The sequence below is a fragment of the Rhinoderma darwinii genome, chromosome 2, assembly GCF_050947455.1.
Source record: "Rhinoderma darwinii isolate aRhiDar2 chromosome 2, aRhiDar2.hap1, whole genome shotgun sequence".
NCBI lineage: Eukaryota > Metazoa > Chordata > Amphibia > Anura > Rhinodermatidae > Rhinoderma > Rhinoderma darwinii.
The window spans coordinates 414431205-414453444 of NC_134688.1; the positions used below are offsets into that span (position 1 = coordinate 414431205).

The 22240-nt window shown below is 43.9% G+C and overlaps 1 long non-coding RNA gene across 1 annotated transcript in view; it reads left to right on the plus strand.

The window, feature by feature from the left end:
* LOC142741448 (uncharacterized) overlaps positions 1–22240 on the plus strand; it is a 58012-nt gene that overhangs the window by 12350 nt on the left and 23422 nt on the right. The window contains exon 2 of the long non-coding RNA XR_012881140.1: positions 8599–8709. This is a non-coding gene — a long non-coding RNA (uncharacterized LOC142741448). The remainder of the gene's footprint in view (positions 1–8598; positions 8710–22240) is intronic.

The window sequence follows — 22240 nt, forward strand, 5'->3', positions numbered from 1 at the left end:
TCACGGTATGGCTGCTACAGCGGTAGCAACGCCACATTCAATAGTATCTGTGTCCTTAGGACGCAGATACTATTGAACGTTATGGCAGAGCATGGAGGTAGCTTCAGACTGCCATTTAATAGGCTACAGGCCACGTTTGGCCTGCAGCCTATAAGGCATAGGGACGGGATCCCTGCGCAGGCCGGCGTGATGACGTCACTGGATGACGCTGCCCCGTCTGAGTTGATTCGCTCCGTTCGATGCCTAGATGCATCACATAAAACGTCCTGACGCTGTACGGCATCAGTACATAGTATATGCCGTGGCATACTTAGGGCTGGTGGGACCTGGAGAGGAAAAGCGAAGAGGAGCGTTGAGGTAAGCATACATTTTTTTTTCTAATTGTTCGATGGGTAAGGGGTAGTTCAATTGGAGGGGCAAGATACGAAGTCTGGTACAGGCCTATACCTTACTACGCCACAGAGAGTGAGAGCTTGTAGCTGTTCTTGATATCCGCTATAATTTACGCCAGTCTTCTGTCGTCATTTATAATAAATTTGTGAGCCTGCTGTGGTCCTGCCCCCCTTTGGGAAGCCACGCCTTTTATTTATTTATTTATTTTCAACGCAAATTGCGACTTTTGGGTCCTTTTGAGTACACTGGTATAGAAAACAGATAAATTCCCCCATGGTGTTTTAGTTTTTACCGGTTTCGTTGCACCACAAAAAAACTAAAAAATGAATGGCATTTTTTACATGCACTTTAAAATGCTGAAACAAAGTGTGTGAAGGAGGACTAAGGGTCAATGCACACGATGCGTATTACGTGCGATTCTGCCACGCTTATTTGCGTGCAGCAAAACCGCAGCGTAATATAGTACCAGCATAGGCAATAGAATCTCATGTACACGCTGCAGTATTTTCCCGCACGTAAATTGACATGCGGTGCATATTTTCAGAACCGCAACATGTCAATTTATATTGCGATTACGCTTGCGAATTCTGTCTCACTAGTTCTGGAGAAAGACGCAGCAAAACATGCAGCATGCAAACGCAGCGATTTACGCAGCAAAACGTAAAAACCAAACTGAAAAATGCATCGATAAACGAACCTTCAGGTGCGATTTTTTTCCTGCAAATCTCTTGCGGTTTCCTGCGGTTTTGCAGCGTATGTTCCACAGAAAAAAACGCAACGTGTGCATGTAGCTTAAATCTGCAGCGTTACGTAGAATGATATTCCCCTTTTCTTCTCCATCTGTCCTACTCCCCTTCTTAACGGGGTTGCCCCATCTCGACAAACCCTGATAGACCATATGGATGTCATAGAGGGGGGTTCGCGTCTGAAAAATATGCAGTTCTCGCTCTGGCATACTTGATGCAACCATATATTACATGGACACCATATAGTACTACATTTCCCCTACAGTGGCCACAGTTGCTTCTGCCTGCTATGACAGCTGTTCGCTGGAGGTAAGAGAAACCAGACCTAGGGTACGTAGCATAAATACTGCGGATTTTTCACAACAGGTCTTGTTGCGGATAATCCGCAGCATAATATAGTAGCAGTAAAGTGGATGAGATATGAAGAAATCTCATCCACACTCTGCGTAAATGCTGAGCGGACAGAATGCTCAGAACTTGACTTCCGGTGCGGCTACTTAATCTGCAGCATGTCAATTGTATTTGCGTAATTATTTGTTGCAGGTTTTCCCCATTTAATTAAATGGGGAGGTAAAACCCGCAACAAATAGCAGATTAGACAAAAGAGTCTCACAGGACACAAAAATGTAAGGGTGGGATGCAAAAAGTCTCAACCACCCACAATATTGTAAAGATACGGACTCTAAACCATGATATATAAACTTGAGAAAAAAGAGTCCAAAGATATCTAATGTTAAGAAAATCCCAAAATCTTTATTGATCAAATACATGGGAATCTAAAACACATTATTAACTGGATCAAAAGATAAATATACATTAAGTAGAGATTGAGTATAGGCAATATATGGCACAAATGAGAGTTAGGTATAGACAATATATGGCGTGAAAAATGACTCATCTATTGTAGCACATGTTAGTAATATACTCATATAGGTCAGCAAATATCAGAGCAGAAAAAGTGAGAAGTTGAGAGTGACGATTATCATCTAGTAAACACAGACGTCACATTAGCTATGTGTAGGACCTGACAAGGCCGTTGCCATATGCTTACCCATAATCAGTGGTGTAGTGGTATGACCCAATGGATAAAGTGATGCCCCGACGCGCGTTTCGCATACAGCTTCTTCTGACGTTTCATCCCATGTGACCACTGCAGACAATCACAGGTTGCAGCGGTCACATGAAATGAAACATCCCAGGAGGCCGTGCTGCAGGACGGTGGAGGGACGCGTCACCATGGCTGTTTTTTTTCTGTGCAGCTTTCCGCAGCGGACATTCTAACTGAAAAATTGCACCACAATTTGATGCGGTTTTTCCACAATTTAGTGCGGTTTTTCGACCGGAAATCCCCTACTGCGCACAAGACGGATACGCAGTGTGTTTTTACGCAGCGTATACGCCCTGTCTGAACATAGTCCTACAGTGATTAGCCAATCGCCAGGACAGCTACATTTAAGAAGGGGGTTATTCAATTATGTTGTGCATCATATTTGAGAGGACAGGCAAAAACTATAATGTAAGCGATTCATTATTTATTTATCATTAACAAACCATGTGATCAATGTAAGCAATATTGCACCCAAGGCTCTCATCTCCGGGGGACCTTCTCTCACCACTAATTACGTGTAGGATTTTCCTGAATGCACATTTGGAGCAGCAGGTCTAGGCTGAGTTCTGTAGGTTTTATAGTATTTGTCTCCAGACTCTGTAACATCTCTGTAGAATTTAAGCAGATTCACTACCATTTGCTCGCAAAGCTTAAAACGGAGATAGTGTCAAGACATTTAATCCTAGGGGTTGGGAGTTTTGTGACTCCAAGAATCAAACACTGGGATTATATAGATGCAAATTGATGCTGTGCCCAAGGAATGAAACATTTGTCAGAACACAAGATGTTTTAAATCTTATCATCTTTGCAACTGGATATAATTCTTTTCAAGCCTTTTGGGTATATTTATAATAATAATAATGTGGGCACAAAATATAATATATTGAACATGTATGGGCAGAAATAACCATGTCTGTCGAAACAGTAATGACGGTTCTTATAAATGCCCATGATTCTTATAATTGCACTTTGTGAGTTTCCTGCAAGTAAAGGCAATGTTTTGACGGTAATCCTTTTATATATAAAAAAAAATCAAATTAAATTAATGAGATTTCGTAACCATCAGACATTTGTAAAAAAAATGACTTTAATAAAGGGGCACAAGTTTATTATGATAAAAATGTATCATGGAGAATAAACGAAACCTTTCAGCAGGTCCCTTACTCGATATTATTTGTATTGTGTACAACCTGTATAAAAAGCAAAAAATAAATAAAAATATAACAACAAGGTTTCTAAATTACTCCAAGATATAGCAATATGTCATACATATTGATCGCTCACAGGAAGGCAGCTGCTTCCACGGCAGTGACATGCCTGGGATCAAGTGTTAGGCTGGATTCACACAAGCATGTTCGGTCCGTAAAGGACGGATCGTATTTCGGCCGCAAGTCCCGGACCGAACACACTGCAGGGAGCCGGGCTCCTAGCATCATAGTTATGTACGACGCTAGGAGTCCCTGCCTCTCCGTGGAACTACTGTCCCGTACTGAAAACATGATTACGGTACGGGACAGTTGTCCCGCAGCGAGGCAGGGGCTCCCTGCAGTGTGTTCGGTCCGGTACTTGTGGCCGAAATACGTTCTGTCCTTTATGGACCGAACTTACTCGTGTGAATCCAGCCTTAGGGTATGTTCACACAGAGTATTTTCAGGCGTATTTCGGGGCGTTTACGCCTCGAAAAACGGCTGAAAAAACACAAGCAGAATGCCTACAAACATCTGCCCATTGATTTTAATGGGAAATACGGCGTTCTGTTCCGACGGGGCGTTTTTTTACACCTTGTTTTCCAGACGCCCGCGAAAAAGAAGTGCATGTCACTTCTTGGGACGTTTTTGGAGCCGTTTTTCATTGACTCTATAGAAAAACGGCTCCAAAAACGGCCGTAAAAACGCGAGTTGCTAAAAAAATGGCTGAAAATCAGGAGCTGTTTTCCCTTGAAAACAGCTCCGTATTTTCAAACGTTTTTTAGTAAGCGTGTGAACATCCCCTTAGGGCGGATTTACACGAATGTGTGTGTTTTGCGCGCGTGGCAGGTGCGTGACAGCTCCGTGTGTCATGCTCATATGGATGCGCGGCTGCGTGTTTTTCGCGCAGCCGCCATCATTATGACACTCCGTTTGGATGTTTGTAAAGAGAAAAGCACTTGGTGCTTTTCTGTTTACATTCATTCTTTTACTGCTGTTGCGCGAATAACGCACGTCCCACGGAAGTGCTTCCGTGTGGTGCGCGTGATTTTCACGCACCCATTGACTTCAATGGGTGTGTGATGCGCGAAAAACGCAGAAATATAGAACATGTCATGACTTTTACGCAGCGGACTACCAAAAATTGTTTAGAGAAAGAAAGAAAACGGCTAAGAACAAGCACTACACTCGTAGGGTATGTTCACACATGTTTTTTGTAAGGCAAAAAAAATCTGGCTCAAAATTCCTTCAGGAACTGACAGTGTTGTTTGACCTTTTTTTTGTGTTTTTTTCTTAAGCTGTTGAAGCGAATGCAAAAGACGCAGCAAAAAAAAGCTCCAAACGAGCGCCACAGGTATTTTCTGCCTCCTATTAATTTCAATTGGAGGTCAGAGGCGGAAACCACTTGAAGACCATCAGCCCCCCACTCACAGTAAAATGACCATCAGCCCACCACTCACAGTAAGGCTGGGTTCACACGACCTATTTTCAGGCGTAAACGAGGTGTATTATGCCTCGATTTACGTCTGAAAATACGGCTACAATACGTCGGCAAACATCTGCCCATTCATTTGAATGGGTTTGCCGACGTACTGTGACGACGACCTGTCATTTACGTGTCGTCGTTTGACAGCTGTCAAACGACGACGCGTAAAATTACTGCCTCGTCAAAGAAGTGCAGGACACTTTTTTGAAACGTAATTTGAGGCGTTTTTCATTGAAGTCAATGAAGAACAGCTCAAATGTTCCGCCGTCAAAGACGCCTCGCATCAGCCCACCATTCACAGATTGCCCCTGTAGGTAGCGCCACACAGCCCCTTGTGGGTAGCGCCACACAGCCCCCTTGTGGGTAGCGCCACACAGCCCCTTGTGGGTAGCACCACACAGCCCCCTTGTGGGTAGCGCCACACAGCCCCTTGTGGGTAGCGCCATACAGCCCCCTTGTAGGTAGCGCCAGACAGCCCCTTGTAGGTAGCACCAGACAGCCCCCTTGTAGGTAGCGCCACACAGCCACCTTGTAGATAGCGCCACACAGCCCCCTGTAAAGAGCGCCACACAGCCCCCTGTAGGGAGTGCCACATAGCCCCCTGTAGGGAGTGCCGCACAGCACCCTGTAGGGAGTGCCGCACAGCACCCTGGTAGGAAGTGCCGCACAGCCCCCTGCTATGGGGTGCCGAACAGCCCCCTGGTAGGGAGTGCCGCACAGACCCCTGGTAGGGAGTGCCACACAGCCCACAGCCTCCTGGTTGGTAGTGCCACACAGCCCCCTGGTTGGTAGTGCCCCACAGCCACCTGGTTGGTAGTGCCCCACAGCCACCTGGTTGGTAGTGCCACACAGCCCACAGCTCCCTGGTTGGTAGTGCCCCACAGCCCCCTGGTTGGTAGTGCCACACAGCCCACAGCCCCCTGGTTGGTAGTACCACACAGCCCACAGGCCCCTGGTTGGTAGTGCCACACAGCCCCCTGGTTGGTAGTGCCACACAGCCCACAGACCCCTGGTTGGTAGTGCCACACAGCCCCCTGGTAGGTAGTGCCACACTGCCTGTAGTGCAAGGACTACGAAATGACCCTGATAGCTGGCGGGCAATAGACATTCAAAAAAGGACAACTGTGCAGGAGCACACAAAATACACAGCTTTCCCAGCTATCAAATAAATGTGTGGAAATAAACTAAGAAATAATTTTTATTTAGTCTAGCTAAAGGATTAATCCTTTTAGCTAGATTAAATTATAGTTATATCTTAGTTTATTTCCACACATTTATTTGATAGCCGGTGAAAGATGGGTATTTTGTGTGCTCCTGCACAGTTGTCCCTTTTTGTAGGTAGTGCCACACAGCCCACAGCCCCCTTGTAGATAGAACCCCCCCCCCAACCTCTTCCAGTATAGATAGCGCCACTGTAGCTCCCTGAAGGAGCGGAATCCCCATTTGGCCGGGGATTCCGCTCCTGGAGCGCTGCTTGATGTCTCTGTCCATATATGGACAGTGACATCAGGGGAAACTCATGAAGTGGAATCCCTGTCCACAGCGTTGCTGACGCTGTGATCGTCGATTCCACTCCAGGAGAAGCTCCTGTCGTCTGTGTCCATGACGTCATTGGCTTCTCCTGGAGTGGAATCCCCGGTCATAGCGTCTGCAACGCTGTGACCGGGGATTCCGCTTCAGGAGTTTCCCCTGATGTCACTGTCCATATATGTCCCTGCTCTGCTATAGTGCCGTCACTACCGATATAGCAGCCGCAGCAGCTGCTAGCGGCGCCACCGCCCTCATGCCCGGTGTCACCGCTAGCAGCCGCTATGGCTGCTACAGCGGTAGCGACGGCCACTAAGTTAAGAAGCACCCGGGTGGAAAGGCGACTGCAGTTAGTGTGTGTGAAGCAGATAACTCCGGTCACGAAATAGCGGCCGAGCTGCGCCCGGAGGCAGCCAGAGCGGCTGATCGGTGTGTGGTCCAGTTGTCGGACCCGCATTGATCATATACTGATGTATTGAATTGTATTTTGACCAGCAAAGTTTACATGTGTTGTGGGCTGTACATATATATCGGATATATATAGACATGGCTGTGGGATATGTTAATCACAGTTATATAGAATATAGGGACATTGACAAGCTGTGGTCATCAGATACTTTATTTATTTTAACAGCTCACACACAGTGATGCACTGAATGATACATTGTACTAAGACATTTCTTTTAAATTCTTTGTTTAGTTGTTATTGAGCAGTAGTTGAAGGCAATATAAGATGTAAAGAAGAGTATGCAAAGCATCTTGAGCGGGTGAAAATTACCTGTGCGGGACGACTCATTATACTGTGGGGGACTGCAAGTCCCATGTGACAAATCCTCTTGGTCAGTATTTTTTTTATTTAGTCATGGTCTTCTATTCTCTAATACATATGAATTAGTGAAAGCCATGAATCTTTTGATGTCTTCTTGACATTACCCTCACTTTGCTCTCTGCATGGTGTAGAGTTTCTTACTTGGAATGAAACAATGCAGAATAATGAGTAATGTTTATGGCACACACAACTGATTTGTCAAGCTAAAACATCCATCCTCCTGCACAAGGCGAGATATTGAACATCTGAACAGAACAGGTGGGAGCCAGAAGTTGGCCAGCAACTGCCTCGGCACAGCACATCCCAGCAGACTGGTGTTTGGCACTCAGTAGTAAGAGATCCAAAACAAGTCATTTGAAACTGTGTGCTGCTTAAAATTAGTGTTAAAACAAAGTACGCCTGAAGCCAGATTGTCCTAATGCTGCCTTCTTTTACAATGCACCAGCCAGATTTCTCAGAACGAAATAACAAGCAGATGTTGCTGCTGCCGTCAGGTAATTTGGCACTGTATCTATATGCAGATAGAGGAATAAAGTTTACATTAAAAGACCATTAACATAAAAACATTAAAAATAATCAAACATGTTTCCATTACATTTGTGAACATATACAATTGCATTATTATTATTTTTTTTAATGAACTTATAGTAGTTGCCAGTCTGATACTCTAAATATAGCAGCTTGTAGCATATAGCATGCATATATTGTAGACGTAGATTTTTTGACTTGAGATTTTAGTAGTATATTGATGTGGGAAATTTGGAACATGGATTGCGATCATAACTTTCGCACCAATTTACAATACAGCTTACAGCTCAGGACTATAAGGGTATGTGCATACGATATCGACCATTACGTCTGAAATTACGGAGCTGTTTTCAGGAGAAAACAGCTCCTGCATTTCAGACGTAATTGCTCGTACTCGCCTTTTGCGAGGCGTTAATTACGGGCGTAATTTTGAGCTGTTCTTCATTGAATTCAATGAAAAACGGCTCAAATTACGTCCCAAGAAGTGTCCTGCACTTCTTTGACGAGGCAGTCATTTTACGCGTCGTCTTTTGACAGCGACGCGTAAAATGACAGGTCATTGGCACAGTACGTCGGCAAACCCATTCAAATGAATGGGCAGATGTTTGCCGACGTATTGGAGCCGTATTTTCAGGCGTAAATCGAGGCATAATACGCCTCGTTTACGCCTGAAAATAGGTCGTGTGAACCCAGCCTAACACAGACTGTATCCCAGGATCATTATAAGTAAAGCAATGTATTTACAAATGTAATAATAAAAATATTTACTTATGTAGTGCCATCGTATTCCGCAGCATATGAAGAAGCAACAAACGAATAAAATGACAACAAAGAAATAATAATGAAAGATGTCCCTGATCGTCAGCGCTTACAATCTAAATTGATTTGGAGGAGTGACACAATAGGTAAATTTTGCACATTTTATCCAAGGGACCAGCTTCTTGTGTGGGCAACAGGAATATAAATAAAGCTGTCACCCAGCCAGGATCTGAGCGAACAAGAATATTACTTGCAGGGTGATGCAATGAGCATAGCAAGTTGAGGGCACTGCGGAGTGGAGAGGGATCTATAATCAGGTCAGGTTGTGTATGGGCCATAGATCAAGGATGTAGTCAGAATAAAGTTATGTGGTTTACTTAGGCCAGGTCTTCTTAAAAAAAAATAGTTTTCAAGGTATACTTAAAACTTAGGATTTTTGGAGCAAGTCTATCAACTTATTATATAGAATATATCTGTTTGTGAACCGTAAATGGTTTTTAAAGTTTAACATAAATTTTAAGAATGTAATAACCTGATAGTTGATCATATAAAAGCCATACCAGTGATTAGCAGATCGCAGCAAGTCTGGCTGCTGAAAGTGGTGAAAGTGGTGAAAGTGCTGAAGGTGGTGAGATGTATCGCCAGAAAAAGCTGCGGGCAGCCACACATTTCATGTAGTATTACACAATGTTCTTTCAAATGAATTTATTACCATGTAATTCATGGTATTACCAAGTCTAGCAGAGTGAGAGTCACTCCAGCCCCTTGTGTTATGAGCAGGCGACCTCTTCTATGATATCTATATGCTCTAATGGGGAATTTAGAGGGAATTGTACTTTTGAGAAAACCTCTTTCATCACTTGAGAGTGGCACTTGCAAAACTTAGGAAGTTGAACTTCACGGTTAGGAACATGTCAAGCCGAACACAGCACAGAACAGTGGGGACCTGCCGAGTGATCTCCTCATCTGCATTAGAACGGGGCTAGGCACTATGGGGAATTATACAGTCTATGGAGGGCACTATGGGGGCATTTACACTGTGTGTGGAGGCACTATGGCATCATTATACTGTGTGGGGAGGCACTATGGGAGCATTATACTTTGTGTGGTGCACTATGGGGGCATTATACTGTGTGGGGACCCTATGGGGGCATTACACTTTGTTAAGGAATTGGGGGTATGATAATATATGGGGTCATGATACTTTATGGGGGCATGACTGTGTGGAGGCATTATGGGGACATGATACAGTGTGGCTGGCACTATGGGAACATCATTACTGTGAGGGGGCACTAAGGAGGTATCATCACTGTGTGGGGACACTATTAGGCCTCATGCACACCTCAGTATTTTGGTCAGTATTTTGCTTCAGTATTTGGAAGCCAAATCCAGTGGTGGGACATAAAAAGAGAAAACCTATAATGGAAAGATTTGCACCTCTTCCGTGTTTTGGACCCACTCCAGGTTTTGGCTTCCAAATACTGAAGCAAAATACTGACCAGAATACTGACGTGTGCATGAGGCCTTACTGTATGCCATACAAAGAGGATACTATGAAAGTGTGTCGGGCACAAAGGAGCACTACTATTGTTTTTTTTTACCCAAAGTAGAACACTATTATTGTGTGGGGGCACAAGGATAACTGGGTGTGTATGGACAGAGATTTTAAGATTATTAAAAGATGGGAGGTTTGCATTGCCATTATGATGTTTAATATAAATAATCATCATCTTCATTATATAATTAAAAACACTAGTATTGCCCAACTGGCCAGCTATATTCTATACATGAATAGGAAATATGCTTGGAGCACAGGGCCCTCCTTTCAGAAAGAACATATTATACATTGGTTCTCCTGGCCAATATCTGCACTTTTTAGCATAGTAATAATTTATATTGAGGTGATACAATTGGGATTCATGGGGATTGGAGTAAAATTGGTCTTGGAAAACAAAGAAATATGCAGCCTGGGAACACCCATTATTTAACAATGATATCGCCCACTGCTGTGTGCAGTCATATTAAAGGTAATAACTCCTGCAAATCTTAGAAGGGTTTCTAGAAGATGTACACAAGAGATTAATTTAGGAAATTGTCTGCTACAAAATAGTGCCTGCAAGCACACCTTGTTTTAAAATCACTGCTTGCAACATTCAAATTTACCCAAAAGATAAAATGGGCATGTTCCGGGCAGAGGGTTTGGTTTGCCTCAAATTGAAGGGGTTATTGTCTCATGAAGACATCTCCGGTCTGTAACGTCCTAGGCCGCGGACCACCGTTCTTACCTGCCCCCTCGATGACCGCGGCCATGACGAGTGAGTGCCGGGCAACATCTCCCTCCGGAGGTACGCCGGCACTCACTTTCGCATCGCTGCACTAGTTCCCGTAGGGTGCCCGCGCGTACGTCTGGCCTTAAAGGGCTAGTGCCCACAAATGAGTAAAATCTGTGATTAGCCCATGATCACCCTGGACTATAAAAAGGGCTCTGCCCTTTCACTCATTGCCTGAGCGTTGTTGTGTTTACACATGTTAGTCTTAGCAAACGGTGTTCCCGTTGTTCCCGTGCCCTGCTGCCTGTATGCTTTATCCCGTGCTATATTTGTTCCTGTGCCTTAGGCCCCATGTACACGAAAGTGCTTTTGCGGCCGCAATTCCCCTGAAAATCCACGGGAGAATTGCGGCCCCATTCATTCCTATGGGGCCATGCACACGACCGTGGTTTCCACGGTCCGTGCATGGCCACGGAGCCCGGACCGCAGAAAGAACGGGCAAGTCTTATTGCGGCCGTGTTCTGCGGTCCGGGCTCATTGAAAATAACGGCCGCGGCCATGTGCACGGCTCGCGATTTGCTGGCGGCTCGCGGCTGACACTATGTGGCCGGCCGACCCAAAAATCACGGCCGTTCACATGGCTATGGTCGTGTGCATGAAGCCTTAGACTGTTGGAGTCGTGTTGTGCCACCTGTCACGCCTGTTAATATACACAACGTCTGGTGTCTGCAAGCTCATCTGTGCCGAGTCTCCATTACTGTCTGGACTATTAAAAGTACTCTTCTACTAGGACTGTTGTTTGGTCAGCTGCTACTCCACTACGGCGGTGCGACCTAGTGGGTCCACATACCCACGGATCGTGACACTGTCCATATGCCCTTTTAGGACTTCCCTCTATGAGCCACAATGGAGAGCCGCCTGTAAGAGCATCTAACACACTTCTGTACTCTAATGATTACTTCCCCTGTAGTAATCGTCAACTCCCTCTGCCAAAATCAGCTGTTTGCCAGGAGTAGGACCCGTCTCCATCAGCTAACTGCCACCGTGGCTCCAATCTGAAAGGGGTTGTCTCATCTTCAATAATGTGACAAAACTAAACATCCATCATCGGGTTCCACATCAAGAATGAACATGACCAAATGTAGCAAATATTCTTCTGTGTAGATAGGCTGAATGACATGAAACAAAAATATTGTTTACGATTTGTGACATATATCTTTTCATTATAAATATTATCATCCACATTTGTTCAATTGCAAAATGTAAATAATTGTCCTCTGACTTATTATTTCTGTAACATACAATAGTTGCAAAGGTGTAAACATCTATCTTGCAGTCCTATTAAACCAGACATCCCCTAGCTATATGCTCTATTAGAACATATGGATGTAATATAGGCGTGCAGCAGTTTTACATCCTATGATCAGCTCATTGATGGGGGACCTGCATTGTGAGAATGGGAACATGTATTGGGCACATGCCTCCCTGTTCCCCCTGGCCCAACCTGCCCCTGGTCTTAGGCCAGGATTACACACACAGTTTTGATGCCATTTTTGGCTCAGTTTTTTGAGCCAAAGCCAGAAGTGGATCTAAAATGAAGGAAAGGTATAAAGAAAAGACTGATACATCTTCTTTCTTTTGTGTCCACTTCTGTGTTTAGCTAAAAAAAACTGAGCCAAAAACTGCATCAAAAGTGTGTGTGTGATTCTAGCCTAAGTCAGAAGCCCGTTAAATAAGATGAGAGTAATTTATTAAGAGGCGCACAACTCTTAATAAAGAAGTCCTAATCTTGTTCTGTCCGTGTGCCTGTTTTTGGAATCTACGGCAGCTCCGCTAGAATTTACTCCCCATTCTGCTGTAAAATTTAATAAATGTGTAGGGTCGTGCTGAAAAAAGTATTACATTTTATAAGCAAAAAAATTGTGCACCTAATTTTGCTACTTTTGCCATTTTTCACAGCGTTTTAGGTTAAGAATGTGGCAGCCAGATCTTACTTTAAAGTACACTACATACATAGCATTTTGTTTTTTGCGTTTTTGGTTTCAGTGTTTTTTTTTTTTTAAATGCAGCATGCTCTTGGTATGGTGTTTTTTTGCTATTTTAATCATAGGCTTCTCTATAGGACTTGAAAAAAAAGTCAGAAAATACGCATGTGAAAAAAGACACTAAGGCCTTATTCACATGAACGTGTTAAACGTCCGTGTGACGGACGTTGAAACAACGGCCGTCACACGGACCTATATAATTCAATGTGGCCATTCACACGGCCGTTGTTTCAACGGACCGTGTGAAGGGTCCGTGAGAAAATAGGACATGTCTATTGAGGGATGCGTGATATCGCATCCCGCAGAGCACGGATGCACCTCGGACGTGAAAAACTGCAGTTTTTCACGTCCGAGATGCACAACACCCGTGTGAATCTAGCCTTATGTTACAAAGGCTGGCATTTTTCCATGCGTTTTTCCATGCAGTTTAAATTGCCAGACAAAAACCCTATGTGAAGGAGGCCTTTTACTGAAAGCGTAAGCTGCCATATGTGTGTACACGAGGAAAAACACTATATCTGTCCATTATATGATTTGTATATGGCACTTTTCACCAGTTTTTCCCTTGTAGACTCTATTTAAAATTGGCAGTTTTCTCTGAGGGTATGTGCACACGATAGCAGGCATTTACGTGTGAAAAGACAGACTGTTTTCAAGAGAAAACAGCTGCGTCGTTTCAGACGTAAATGCTCCTCCTCGTAATATACGAGGCGTCTGTGACGCTCGTAAATCTTGAGCTGCTCTTCATTGAGTTCAATGAAGAACGGCTCAAATTACGTTGCAAAGAAGTGCCCTGCACTTCTTTGCCGAGGCAGTCAATTTACGCGTCGTCGTTTGACAGCTGTCAAACGACGATGCGTAAATTACAGGTCGTCTGCACAATACGTCGGCAAACCCATTCAAATGAATGGGCAGATGTTTGCCGACGTATTGTAGCCCTATTTTCAGGCGTAAATCGAGGCATAATACGCCTCGTTTGCGCCTGAAAATAGGTCGTGTGAACCCAGCCTGAGACTTGCTGCTATGATGTCTCCCTTACCCAGCACACAAGGAAAAGAGAAGATCCTGCTCCCCTATCTCTTTGTAGCACACCCTCAGCAGCAGCAGCAGCATGGAGAATATTATAGAGCAGTATTGAGCAGTGTAGCTGTGAATCCTGTACTGGGGTAAGACCCCATGCACACGACCGTATTTTCATCTATCCATAAATACTGTCCGGAAATACTGTCCAGTACATTCCGGGTCATGACTCGGTTCTCCTATGGTCGAGGTATATAGACGATATTCTATTCATTTGGCAGGGCTCCACGTCCGATTTGGATTCATTTCTTACCTCCCTTAATTCAAATTATATTAATGTTATGCTTACGTGGCACTATAGCCAGACTCGTGTTGATTTTTTGGATATTTGTATTACCAAATATGACAGTGGTTTCATTTCAACCGACATCTTTAGGAAAAAAACCTCCACTAATGCCCTCCTCCATGCCACATCCGCTCATTATCCGAAGGTCACAACGTCTATATCTGTGGGCCAATTTTTAAGGGCTAGGCGTATCTTCTCCAATGACAGCAATTTTGAGCGCCAAGCACTGGATCTGACGACAAGGTTCGAAAATCGTGGTTATAGTCAGAGGGTTATTAAAAGAGGCTATCTTAGAGCTAAAAATTCAACTCGTGATGGACTTCTGGTGAGTAGACCTAACAAAAAGAACAACATTGATCAGAAGGTTAGATTTATTACCACCTTTAATCCCCATTGGACCAGAATTCGTGATATTTTACAGAAACATTGGAGTGTTCTTCTTACTGATCGTGATTTGGCAGGGATCTTACCCAGTTACCCCTATATCACCTGGAGGCGATCCAAAAATTTGAGGGATCTCCTTACAGCTAGCCATTACATTCCCAGTGCTCCCCCAAATCCGTTTGGTAGTAGGGGCCCTCCTTGGGGTTCATACAATTGTGGCAATTGTGCTGCATGTAAATATATTCCACGTGTCTTCAACTTCTATAGCTCTGATAGAGGCAAAGACTATAAAATTGTCTATAACATCACATGTAACACAGCAGCTGTGGCAGGGGCGGACATACCGCATGTGCAGCCGGTGCAGCTGCACAAGGGCCCCGCGTGGGAAGGGGGCCCGTTCAGTGGCGTAACTACCACAGTAGCAGCCGTAGCAGCTGCTACGGGGCCCGCGGCATGGGGGGGCCCGTGTCGCCCTGACAGGCACATTACATTTTATGTACCAGGCCTGGCGGCACGGGCCCCCTCATGCCTAGTAGCATCACAACACTAGGCATGAGGGGAGGGAGGGGGCGGGGGCCCGGTGATAGCCGCCACACTGCACTACCAATCGGGAGGGAGGGGGCGGGTGCCCGGGCCCGGTGATAGCCGCTACACTGCACTGCCAATCTGGCACAGATGAATAGGACAGGACGGCGATGCTGGTGGTAGGAGGAGCGCTCAGGCAGGGGAGAGGACAGGGGGCGGTGCGACGTAAGACTTCGGGCGGCTGGACAGTACAGTCAGGACTGCCGGAGAACTCATAGGATGAGCGGAGGACAGACACAGGACGAGTGGAGGACGTGCAGACTGCAGAGGACAGGTAGATGAAGTTAAAAAGTTCATGTCAGAAGGGAGAAGTTTTTATGTAGAAAAATCTGCCTCATAATTCCTTCCGGAATTTTGAGGCATATTTTGACCTGCCGGTAGAACACTTCCCGCGTTTTTCATTGCGTTTTTTTGTGGCGTTTTTCGGCCATCGGGCCGTGGGCAGGGAAACGCAGCAAAAAACGCATTTTCTGCCTGCCATTGTTGTCAATGGGAAGTCAGAGACAGAAACGCCCGAAGAAAGGGCATTGCGCTTCTTTTTCCCGCATGCGGTTTTTACTGCTCGCAGGAAAAATTTCATGGATTTCAATGGGAGGCACTTTCTGACGTTTTTCGCGAAAAAAACCTCAGTGTGAACTCCCCCTAACACAGGGGCGTAACTACTGCTATAGCAGCCGTAGCGGCTGCTACGGGGCCGCGGCATGAGGGGGCCCGCGTCACCTGCCGGCACGGGCCCCCACCTTGGCCGGAATCTCCGCTAGCTGCCGCTATGGCTGCTACAGCGCGATGCCACGGAACACTACGGCAGAGCAGGGAGTATCTCCCCGCTCTGCCATTAAACATAAGACATGTATCCCCTATCCACAGGATAGGGGATACGTGTGTGATCGCTGGCATTGATAGGGAGAACGGGGGACCGAAAGTCCCCTGAAGTTCTCCATCACAAACCTCGGACTTCCGGGGTCTGTGTCGGCAGCTCCGTAGAAATGAATGGAGCGCCGGTCACACTTGAGCTGCGCAGACACCGGAAGTCAGAGGTGAGTGATGGAGAACTTCGGGGGACTTTCGGTCCCCCGCTCTCCCTATCAATGCCAGCGATCACACATGTATCCCCTATCCTGTGGATAGGGGATACATGTCTTTTGTCTTTTCACACTGTAGGTCGCATTTTTTTGAGTGATTGGGGGTGTATGGCGTTCCCTACAGGGGGGGGGCTGTATAGCGTTCCCTACAGGGGGGGGCTGTAAGGCGTTCCCTACAGGGGGGGCTGTATAGCGTTCCCTACAGGGGGGGCTGTATAGCGTTCCCTACAGGGGGGTCTGTATGGCGTTCCCTAAAGGGGGGTCTGTATGGCGTTCCCTACAGGGGGGGGCTGTATGACTTTCCCTACAGACCCCCCCTGTAGGGAACGCCATACAGAACCCCTGTAGATAACGCCATACAGACCCCACTGTAGATAACGCCATAAAGTCCCCCCTGTAGATAACACCATACAGCCCCCTGTAGATAACGCCATACAGCCCCCCTGTAGATAACGCCATACAGCCCCCTCTGTAGATAGCGCCATACAGTCCCCCCTGTAGATAGCGCCATACAGTCCCCCCTGTAGATAGCGCCATACAGTCCCCCCTGTAGATAGCGCCATACAGTCCCCCCTGTAGATAGCGCCATACAGTCCCCCCTGTAGATAGCGCCATACAGACCCCCCTGTAGATAGCGCCATACAGACCCCTCTGTAGATAGCGCCATACAGTCCCCCCTGTAGATAACGCCATACAGCCCCCTCTGTTGATAGCGCCATACAGTCCCCCCTGTAGATAACGCCATACAGCCCCCTCTGTAGATATCTTGAGATTCAGTCCTGCTTGATAGGTAACAGTGCAGTAAGCTAAGCATGATAAGATCATCTAAATTATTGCATCTCAGTTGCATGAGTGCTTTGTGTTATATTCAATGATTCAATTTAACCTAAGTCTCTAAATGTGGGCAAAGAAAATAAAAAAACTATACTCACCTCCTCCCTCGCCTCCGTTCACCCGCCGCAGCCCCCATCCTCCTGTCTCGGTCTGTGTTACAAGTGTACAAGGCTGCACTGGTGACGCGCTGCCGATGGCACGTGACCGCTGCTGCCAATAACTCCTCATTGGTGTGCTGCTGAGGACAGTAGTTCCACAGCAAATCGCTGTTGAGGGCATTGATTGGCTGCAGCGGTCATGTGCCATCGACCGCGCGTCACCACAGCAGCTTTGTAAACACAGAAAGGGATAGGGGCTGCGGAGGGGGAACGGAGGCGCCGGAGGAGGTGAGTATAGGTTTTTCATTTTCTTTGCCCACATTTAGGGACTTAGTTTAGATAAGAATTTAACCCGGAAAAAAATGTGTTACTTGTGTTCTAAACTGGTAATAAAATGTACAATATAAATCTTCCTTCATAATTTTTATTAGTAAGGTTTATTTTTATATGCATATATATGTTTAGGTAACTTTGTCGGTATTGGGGGGGGGGGCGGGGGGGCCCTGGCACATTATCTGCACAGGGGCCTTTTGCAGTCTGTGTCCGCCACTGAGCTGTGGTATATTTTGCCACCTGCCCCTGCGACCTCATTTATGTTGGCATGACCCGCAGGCATTTGAAGGTACGGGTGCTGGAACATGTTAGCAGAATTAAGTCAGCTTCCAGTGCTATAGATTTGGAAAAACTTCAGCCTGTTGCTCGTCATTTCCGCGAGTTTCACTCGTGTAATCCAAAGGGTTTTATGGTACGTGGAATAGATAGAGTTTCTTTGGGATGTAGAGGTGGTGTTCGTTTGGCGCTATTGAGAAAATAAATGAAATGGAATACGTTACTCAATACTGTGTCGCCATTTGGCCTTAATGAGGCCACCAGTTTTAGGCCCTTCCTGTAATTTTCAACTATGCGTGAATTTTATTTCCTCTAGGGTTTTCTTCTTGTTTTTTATATTTACTTTTTATGTTTCAGTGTGTTCTTTGCAGCGAGTGGGTTTATCTTTCCTATATATTGGAGAAGACCGTTCTAATTGAACTCGGGATTGGAGAAGATAATAATGCTTATTATGAGTTTTATATTTTTGTTTGTCTTATATGTACGTTATAATTATATTGTATTTCAAGCTTATGTATTCGACTCTGTATACTGTACATTATATCATCCATTCTTGGTTCCCATTTGTGAGACTTTATATGATTTTATATGAATTTATTTATTTATTATATGATGGTTTTGTTTTGTTTATATATATATATATATATATATATATATATATGTACAGATCTTTTATATAACAATTCTTATATATATATATCTGTTTTTGTACTATGATATATTTTGCATGGTTTATATATTGTATTTATAACACTATTTCACTTTAATATATTTTGTATGGTTTATATATTTGTATTCACCACACTTTTTCACTTTAATATATTTTTATATATTTATAATAATACTTATCATTCTTACACATTTTTTATTTACTTTGTTTATTATATTATATTATCTTCATCACCAGTAGTTTGGTGTATGTCTTCCTTTTTTTACTTTGCACTCTTTTTATGTTTCACTTTCGCACTCTTTAATACATGCGCTTTTTGTTTTTCTTATTTTTTATTTTTTATTTATTATATTTGTCTTGCCCATATGTAATTATTGCTAGCTGGTCTCATCGCTATAGGAATCCCTACTACTGTTTCTGTCACCCTTTTAATCTTGTCTTAGTCTTTGTTGGTCTCTCCTGTGGTGTTTGCACAGACGCTCGATCGCGCGCCTGTGGTGGGGCCCGCATCCGGGAGTGCCGCTTAGCGTCTAGCGTTGTCATGGTGATGATTCATCATGTGACGCCTGTCATCTGACGCGCGGCGCGTCCTGTGATGTGTGCACCGCCCGGCGGGCGTGTCGAGCGCCGATTTTCATTCACCGCAGGTGAGCCTAACCTCGTCCCTTCACTATATAAACCCCTAGAGTTTTATTGTATTTAGCCTCCTGACGAAGCCGGTCACAGGGCGAAACACGCGTCGAGGCGTTCACTCATCCATCCATCTTCCTTGATCTTCTGCGCTCTGCATCATGTCCCAGGGTATGTGCTAGCTGTTTAGTTTTTACATGATTGCATTATCGTGTCCAGTTTTTGTAGTCTATTTTCTGGCTATTTGAAACTATCTGTGTTCTTTGGACGCTTTCAACTTCATTTTTTTCATGTATCACTATACACTCTGCAGGCTATAGTGGGCATGGGTATTATCCATTGTCTACCTCTGTACATTGTTATAATTAGCTGGTAGCACTATACCATGTGTGGGACTTATTACCTACATTCATAGGTGTATAATTTTGTTATATGTATTATTTGAGCGCGGTCTGGTCAATTTTTGGGATGGTTGACTCTGTTGTCATGGTCTATTCCATCCGACCCTGCTGTATGTATTTCTGTGTATGACGTACCCCATTCTCTTTTCATCATATGTAATTGTCGATTATATTCAATAAAGATTTTTGCATTTTTGTATATTATTTAGTATACTATTTCTTCAAGGGCTATGTCCCTTTATGGTTCGTTTCTAGGTTGTCTACTTGCAATAAGGGACCCCAATATACGCCATTTTTTGGTGTGAGTTTTTTTTAGGTTGTCGGAAATACGGATCCATAGTCATCTGTAACTTATCCGTATATACGGAAGGGTGTCTGTAAATACGGTCCATATTGCATCCGTATATACGGATCCGTAAAAAAAAAAAAGAGGAAGGCTGCAAATGAGGTCACCTTATATGTTGCATAGCAACGCTTCCATAAATACGGACGGTTTACGGATGCATATCCGTAGTCGTCCATATTTACGGAAGCGCCCATAGGCTTCTGTGGGAGAGTCTGTGCCATAATTACGGACAAGAATAGGACAGATTCTATAATTTTTTCAGCACGGACACCCATCCGTAAAAATTCTGAAAGGTGTCCGTGGCCAATAGAAATGAATGGGTCCGTAATTACGGATGAAATATACGGTCGTGTGTATGGGGCCTTAGACAGTAGAACACTTAACTACTTGAAGCTGCAGCAGCGTCTCTGTATGTCTCTCTGCCACTGTCTATCTTCAGCAGCTCCCTTCTCCTCTCTATAGACTTTTATGGGCATCATGTAACCTTATACCTCAGTGAGCTGATGATCCGTCTCATCTCTCAAGACAGATTTTAGCAGTAAATTGAGAGTGAATGATCAATACATGAGGCAGAGGAGGTGGGAGAAGAAGTGAAGAAAGAAACAATTTTCTCTAAAAGATATATTACAAAGTTTCTTATATTTGCTTGTTCTATTGACTCATTGAAAGTTTGTTGAAAAGGCAGTGAACATTGAAAGATAGAAAACCTTCTGCCGTTTGTTAATTAGTGCTTTATCTGCCCTTGTAGCAAGACCTACTATCCAAAGAATATTTTCATATACTGTGATTTGTAGTACTTTAATTCCAGATCATGTTAAAAGATCACGTTAATTAAAAGCTGCTGTCATGACATGAGGCCTAATAAGGGCAGGTTCACATTAGCGTATTACGGTTCCGTGCTTGAGTCGTATATTTAGAGCCAAAGATGGGATTAGATTCCGTCCAGTGAGATCAGAAAAGCTTCTCTGAAATCCTTCTGCGCATAGCCATTAGACGTGTGTGTGTATCAAACTCAGTAGGTGGTTTTTCTTGTTTTTGAAACTACTGGTACATACAGTCCTGCCTAATTCCAGTAAGCACATGGAAATTAAAACAATTATTCAGATAAATTATAATAAATCAGCAATACTAATATAATAATAATCTTTATTTATGCAGTGCCATCATATTCCACAGCAGTTTACATTTCAGAGGGTAAGTGTACAAATAAAATCAGATATTACAGTCATCAGACAATCAAATGAAACAATAGGAGTGAGAGAATGCTCACAAGAGCTTACAATTTAAGAAATAGGGGCAAACACAAGAGGTAAAAGTAAAAAAATAATTCCTGTATAACTGCTTAAAAAGAAAACATAAACCACTTAATTTTCTATTGTTTTTCTTCTGCCTATTGAGAATTCATCACATTCATTTTGCCATTTATCCGTCCCCATAATCACAGGTCCTCATATCAGAATTCAAAAATATTCAAGATGGCGTCTGAAAGCCAGATTTCTTGAGTCAGATAATAATTACGCTCAGCATGTGTCTCATCCTAAATGGCAGGGTTCAGACACCGGTGCACATCAGATGTCATTTCAAGCTCTTTTACCATTTTTTGACATTGCTTACTGGTCATTAATAATTAATGTCTTATTATCTGGATGAGTGAAGCAGAAATGCACCAAGGCTTAAATAAAAGGAACTGGGAAAAGGCAATTTCATTTTGGCAAGTGGTTGATTTTAGGGGTTCAAAAGGTTCAATTTCAGTGAAGAACAAAAATATACAGTCCTTATTAGACAAGATTTCATATTTACAAAATTAAGTTGTATATCCTGCTGCAAGGGATAAAGAAAGTCCTCAGGGCCAGGGGTGAATTTTCTCTGAGAGCAGTGATAAGTAGCACAGGATCTGTACTAAGAGCAAATATTCCTTAAAAACTATAATCTACGGTCATTGATGAAAAATTTAAGCAATGAGCAATTTTAGTTGTTTGAAATGTAAATGTCTACAAAAAGCAATACTGAATGTATTCATTATTTTTTTTTTAAATAATAATCCTTTGTTTCACTATATAGTGAAATACTACTTGTCACCTGCAGATGGCGCTATTGTTATTACTGTTCTTTATGATGTGCAGGTCCCCCCTATAGGAGTGGGCGCTGCAGCTTTATATACATAAAGGAGAACATGTAGACAGGTATTTATTAACAATGGCGTTTTAAAAGGAAACAAGCTGGAGTAAGACACGAAATTTTTTATTGAGCGGTGTACGCCTCTTAATAAATTTGTAGCATCTTTGGCTGTCCGTGCGCCACTGAGTGAAATCTATACCAGCCAGCTTCTGACGTAAAATATAGCAAATGTGTCGGGT